Genomic DNA, 7,241 nt, shown 5'->3' with positions numbered 1-7,241 from the left:
TGAAGACCTGCTATGTCACTTAGTCCATCTATCTAGTGATACTGGTCTGTCACCTGGAGAACTTTCCAGGGTTCAGTCTGGTACAGTCTACATATACTAGGGGAATGGTTACCATTTTTCAGGACACTTTGCTGCCAGGAAGTCTTTTCTTTTGTTTAAATTCATCCTGTTAATCAAGTTATTTTTCCCCCCCCCCGCCTGACAGTCTTTTTTTTTTTTTTTTTTTTTTTCTTCTTCTTCTTCTTCTTGCTGTTTACCTTCAAATGTTAATAAAACTATTATATTGCCCCTTGCCCTTAGTCACCTCTTTGCTACAGCTCTTCCATCAGGTCTACCTCAAACTTCCTTTGTATCTCCAAACTACTCAATTTTCACTTATCCTAAACACTTGAGTAGCAATATGTGCTGTTTAACAGCACATCTGGAGTTTCACTTCAGAGGTGGCTTCATTTTAACAGTGGCCAAAGCATAGCATGCACTGCCGTGTTGTGATGCTTGTTAATAGGTTAACAATAGAGTTCCTGCCCTACTGGCACTTAGACATGTGTGCAGATTTCTCACACACATGGGTCTTCAGGGTGGAGTTTCTCCCAGGTGTGCATAAGTGCTCGTAGTACCATAGCCTCATGCAGCAGTTAAAAAATCTCCAAGAACAAGTTGGGAGGGATCTTGCCCAGTGAGAGACCACAGCTCTGGAGCTGTGATACTCCCAGGAGTGGAGGACAGGCTTTGTGCAGTGTCTCCAAAGCACCCTCTAGATGTGGGATTTTGGTGACCATGCTAATTCATCAGATCCACTGGGGAAGGTCACATGTGCCCTTGGCATGGGAGGCTAGATGCAGCCCTGCTTCAGATGGGTGCAATTCCATTGACTTCACTGGACTCGGGCCAGGAAGGAATTTGACCCCCACCCTGTGTTCAGCCACAGTTCCCACACTGATGCATTTTTAAAGAGATGAAGCTTTAAATAAAAAGCAGTGAAGGTTAAAGGGGATGTTTCCAGATGGAGCCAGGGAGGGAGAGCCCAAGACACCTAATCCTGCAGACAAAGAGAATGGCAGATTCCAATAGGAAATGAAGAAAAAAATCAAATCACACTGAGGAGGAAGGTCCCATTTCCACTTCAATGCCCCCCAGTAGCCACGACTCGGAGACAGGAAAATGGCTATCACGGAGCTCGCCCACATTACATCTGACTCTGGAGCAAGCCCTCTTACTCGGGCAGTTTGAGACCTGCCCCAGTGCTGGTCAGGATGCGACAGCCTCATGTCCCTTTAAGTGCTACTCCCCTGTCCTCCTTCCGTCCTTTCCAGCAGGGGTGATTAGGCCTCTGCTGTTAGTGTCCTGCAATTAGTTTAACTGCTTTCTTATCATTATTCTTTGATGTTTTAATTTACCAGGCATCTTAATTTAAATACTAATCTGATGCTGTACAGCAAACCAACAGGATTAATCAGTGCTTCCCCCTGCAGAGGAAAGTGCCTGGGGGTCAATGGTTCAGTCTGAAGGGAGGGTTGCATTGCTCAAGGTCCCAAAGCTCTTTTCAGACACGGGGCCCACTAGATTTTGCAGCAAAAAAGGGGGTCAACACTCCTTTGTGTTTATAGCACAGGCTCCAGAGTTGGGTAGAGGTTGCTGGCCCAAGGTAGGTAGGAGTATACCTGCCTCCCCCAGACAGCATCACTCTGCTCTCAGCATTGCCCTGATGCTTCCCACCTTCAAAGCCTGATGTTCTGTACATTCCTCCTAGGAGCTAAAAGGTTAAATACAGCTGTCTCTTTCCAAGCAGAGGCTCCAGGAGTAGCTGGGTATAAGAACCTGGTAATAGTCCAATGATTTTTGCAGCTAATATACTAGTACTCATCTGCTTCCTGGAGAGAGAGCTTGAAAAAGAGCAGCTAATGCTGCTAGTCAGATTGCTTTCCCCCCCCCATAGAATCACTCTACACTGATGACAGAAATCCTAGTGCAGGTTTTGCAACTCCTCCATACAACATAGCTTTGCCTAAACTCTTGCTTGAGGAAAGGCACAAGGGCTGACCTCTGGGGGACAGTCCACTAGATCCACTGTGGGGCCCGCTCAATCGTGCAAACTTTGAACAAGAGCATTCCAAAATGAGAACTTCCAGGGAAAGCCAAGTTGTGCCTAGCTCGCCTGTCTCCTATGCCACATCCATCCAGCGCACTCTCTCCCACAGCGGGGTCCCAACCGCGTGTAGCCTGAGAGGTTCTAAGTAACAACAATAAAAAAGGCACAGCTTGGATGTGGGTTGCATTCCAAGAAATCCCCTGGCATAACCTCCTCCTGCAGCGAGCGCCAGCCAGTGATACCGTTTACATCAAGCAGTTTTTAGCTGGAGCAATTAACCCCCATAAGGAAGGCTAGTGTTGCATGTTCAGAGCTTAATAGCTTTAAATAAGCGAAGTTTAAACAAATTAAGAAGCCACCTCTTAAAAATTGTGCTGCCACAGCAGAGCTGCTCAAATGGCAATTTCTTTGCATGCCTGGAGCACTTCCATTCATGCTGAGATTGAACATCAAATATGTATTGAGCTCCCTTTTTTTTCCCCCCCCCCCTTTGCTCAATGCCAGTTCCTTGTGCTGTGCCCCTCAAGCTGGCGCACAGACTTGCTTTCTGATAACCAAACATGCCTACTTCATGGTGCCCAGCAAGGAACAGCAGCAGAGAATAGTATCAAGGCCCTCTGGAGATCTAGTCCTTTGCCATGGCTAAGTTCCAGGAGCTCTTGGGGTTGCAGTTAAATTGCATTAGCTGCTCTGGAATCCAACACTGATCATGAGTGTGGTGGCAGTTTGGGGTATGAGAGCAGGCTGCCTTCTTTCTGTGTCCCTGGAACAGCTCTTTGCTCTCTCAAAGCCCCTTGCACGCTGAAACTGTGAACGTGCTTTTCATGTGTAGAGCTACAAATCTGTGATGCCTTGTGCTCATTCCTTTGCTCTAACATCTGTTCTCATTCCATGCACCAATGCAAACCAAGAGGAAGAAAGTCTAAAGGCAGCAACTGCAGAAGAAATGATGCGACAGTGATACAGTGATTTCAGAAGCATCTGTGCAGAAGGTGTCCTTTCATTTTGTTATACTCATGTGAAAAAGCCAATGCTCCTGAAACCAAAGTGGGCCAAGAACAGGGATATGGGTAAAGATGTTGCTAACTCCTGTTTTATGTGCTTCATCAGGAAAACACCTTCTCCCTTTGCTTGTGCACTTTTGTGCTAAATCAAAAATTAAACTGTCTATAAAGGAGATTTGCCATCAGGGAAATCTTGAACAGGGGTCTTCCCTGCTAAGTTGTCACAATTGACTTGGGTCGTGTGTTCAATAGCACCCCTAGCTACAAGGAAAACTAAGTATTGGCTATCTATCAGCTATGGCTGATTCACTTTAAAAATAAGACCCTATTTTCTATCCAGACATTCAACACAACATGACTGCTGTAGTGGTTAGAGGCCTCAAGACTGGACATAGATGAAAAGAAGGATTGCTGTCTTTGTCCCAATGGGGGGAGAGAGAGACAGAATGTAAGTGATTTGCCCAAGGCCACTTGAAGCTTGTTGTATAAGTACAATCATAGAAAAATAGGGTTGGAAGGTATCTTAGGAGGTGGTCATCCACAGCTCAAGGTAAAATCATCCCTAAACCATCCAAGCCAAATGCTGAGCACCTGCCCTGAAAAATGATTGAACTCGGCTTCCAAATCCATCCTGTAGTACTTCAACAAAGAGACTATTTTTCTACTTCTTGCATGACCCTAAAAGAAATTGCCACCATCAGTAATGAACAAATGTTGCATTCAATACTAATACCTAAGATGGTGTATTTATTCCCTTTAAGACAATTAGTCATGACTATGTCCATAATTATAGTTATTTTGCTAAGCTCCACTATCCAGCTTATTCTAATGTTACACTCCACATATCCATCTCCCTTCAGAAAGGATAGGAAAAGCTGTCCTCTGTCCAGGCTGAAACCTGGCTACAACAGTCATCTCATTAATATACAACCATGGGATGCTGACAAATTCTGTACTTCAACCTTTTCATCACATCACATGGCTTATAGGTGGAGCATCCCTCATCACATCACAGGGATCCAACCCACTCTGGGATACACACAAGTAAGCTGGATTCACATAACAGCATAAGGCCTAGAAATCTGAAAGAAGAACTGAAACTTTGTCCCATTATCTGTCCTCGACAACTTTCAGTGTAAAGACAAGTCAAAGGGAACTCTGAAATGCAATGTAGTGGTGCCAACTGTCATAGCGCTGGCTGTGATCAAGAATACATTGATGGAGCACCGAAGGTGTATACCAGCTGAGGATCTAGCTGTTGGGTTCACCTGTAAGCTCGTTCCCGTTCTCGTTCTCTCTCTCTTTGGGAGAGCTACTGTTCAAGTGTGGCATCAAACTGCTCGATAATGGATACAATTCGGTTATTAAACATCTCCGCTCTGTTGCTGCCAGAAGCAGAATTACAAGTCTGGAAATTTAGCCAACATACATTCACACACAAAGGCACTCAGTATGAATCCTTGCTACCCTCTAGTGGCAGGTACCTGTCTTTTAAACACTGAAATTTAACCTGTACTGGGCAAAGGACCTTTATTTACCCTGGGCTACAAAGTCTTAGTTTTGAAGGCAGCGTGGTCCACAGGGGCTAGGGAAAGACATTCAAAAAGCTGGAGCCTGAATTGATTCAATCTTTGCAGGTTAGTCTAACCTGCCTAGATTGAACCAATCTTCAAGTGAATAGACTGTCACTGTTAACTCTGGAAATACAGGCACATGCCTGCAGTGGCTCAAGCCAGTTGCAGGGGGGCGCTAGGGCAGCCCTTGGCTGCAGGGAAGCTGTGCTGGGGAGGCATGACCAGCCCAGGCAGTAGCCCCAAATGAACTGGTTGGGAGGTGGGGTTAATTCCTCCCTCCCTGTCCCACCATCAGGGACCCGAGCTGGGGTCTCTCCAGTGCTTCTGCCTTGCTGCTACAGTGATGGAGGCAGGGGTACAGCCAGAGGTGGGCCAGCATGGCCCCCTGAGGCAGACAGGGCACAGCGGGGGTTTATTCCCCCTTCTGCCCCCGGGGAACTGCAGCCACCGCTGATCACTGCCTGCACGGGAGAGCAGTGGAATAACCCTCCTCCCTGCCTCCTCGCCTAAGGGGCTATGCCCGCCAGCCTCTGGCCCTGCCTCCGCCCCTGCTGCTGGAGCAGTGAGGGGGTAGCGACCCTGACGGAGGCAGCAGCCTTTCTCATGGTTTCTTGGAGTGAGAACCTCTTCCAGGTGTGGGGGCCACTTTGTGTGCAGGGGCAGGAGTTGCAGATCTGCCACACACTGCGTGGGACAAGCAGCAGTGGCACTAGTGGGGGCTTGGGGAGCTATGGCCACCCCTCCGAGCCCCAGTGCCACCACTCACTCTACACAGACTACGGCAGCTCTGATCAGCCTGCCCTCGCCTGCAACACAATCCCCCGCTGGGAAGAGGCTTGAGCTCCCGGGACATCATGACAGGGGCTCCTGCCCCCATCGGGGTCGCTGCCCCCTCACTGCTCCAGTGGCAGGAGCAGGAGCTACAGCTGGAGGTGAGGGGAGCAGAACAGCCCTGCCAGGCCAAGCCAGCTTCCCCTTGCCTCCAGCAGCTACTCCCCTACTCCCACACTCCTGCCCCTGCTGTGCTGCTCTGGGTGGCTGGGCTGGAGGGGGTGGGGAAGCCAGCTTGGCACAGCAGGGCTGCTCTTCTCCCCTCACCTCCAGCTCTGGCTCCTGCTCCTGCCACCCTGCACAGTGCTGCTTGGGGCAGGGGGAGCTTCAGCCCAGTGCTTGAAGCTCTGGTTCCAGGTCCAGCTGCCATCCACCTGCTACACCTGCCTGGCATGATGAGCAGCCCTTGTGGGCAGAGCGGGCAGAAAGCATCTAGGAACTAGACCTGGAGCCGGAGCCCCCTGTGCTGGGCAGAAGCTGCGCGGCTGAAGCTTCCCATCTGCTGGCCTAGAGCAGTGCCGTGCAGCAGGGGCAGCAGCAGCAGTGGCCATGGCAGCAGCAGCTGGAGGCAAGAGGGGCAGAACAGCCCGCTCGGCCCTAGCCAGCACGCAGCTTGTGATGCAACTGCAACCACTGGGTGCTGCACAGCACAGGGGGCACAGTAGTGGCTGCAACAGGCAGCTGCCAGGCTTGGGGCCCGCTGGCACCTCTGAGCCGGCCCGCGCAGCCCACTACCTGGCCAGGCCCTGCCCAAGCAAAGTGGCAGCCACTAGGACATGACAGCCCCATCTGGCCTGGGCGCAGGGAGCTGGGAGCAATCTGGCAGCACAACCCCTGCAGCCCCAGGCTGAGCTGCAACCTGCTGGGAAGGGCCCAGTCCCCGTGGCCCAGCATAGGCTGGCTCCTGTGTCTGCCCTCAGCAGCACCCGCAAGCTGGCCCAGCTCAGCCCTGCAGCCCCAGACCCAGGTGAGGCACGCAGATGGTGGGGCTGTGCCAGCTGGCTCTGGCCACACTCCTGTCCCTGCAGCTGGACTGGGGAGGGGGATGGCTGACAGGGGCTGCTCTGCGGATAGGCAGACCCCAGCTGCTGGTGAGATGGGGGCAGAGGGGAGATTAAATCCCCTTCCTTCTCTCCGTTTGATTCGGGAGCTGCTAGATCCTGGCTGCTGTCTCCCGGTGGGAGAAGGGAGAGAGGGGGGAATAAACCCCCTCCCTGATCCCTGTGCCTCAGGGGGCCATGCCAGGCTGGTGTCTGGCCACACCCCTGCCCCTGCTCCAGTTAGGGAGCAGAGGGAGGGGGCAGCCCTGCTCTCTGGAGCGGACAGCACAGCTCAGCCCAGGGCTACAAAGCATGCTGGGATGCTGGGGGACTGTGATTTAACTTGAACCAGGAAGGGGCCTGGGACAGACATTGCACAAACTGGTTTAAGCCAAATCAGTTAAGTCTGATACTACATTCAACCAGGTTTATCGTAAATCACCTTCGGCCATTTTGAAACTGGTGTATGTGCACTGAATTTATGTTCTGTTACAAATTTAAACCAGTTTCTGATCACTTAAACTGGTTTATGTGTAACTTTTGTCCCTAGCCAGGGAGGCAAAAGACCTTGAAGCCTGTTGAATTCCAAATCAAGGTGACAAGTCTAGGAACCAAGTTAATAGCACTATGCTCCTGCCTTGACATACTAATAATTTCACAATCTAATTTTTCTAATGATTTAATCCAAGGAAGCTCCACAGAA

This window comes from Alligator sinensis, unplaced genomic scaffold (genome assembly GCF_000455745.1).
Source record: "Alligator sinensis unplaced genomic scaffold, ASM45574v1 scaffold115_1, whole genome shotgun sequence".
In the NCBI taxonomy this organism is placed as follows: domain Eukaryota; kingdom Metazoa; phylum Chordata; order Crocodylia; family Alligatoridae; genus Alligator; species Alligator sinensis.
This window is presented reverse-complemented; position numbering follows the sequence as displayed.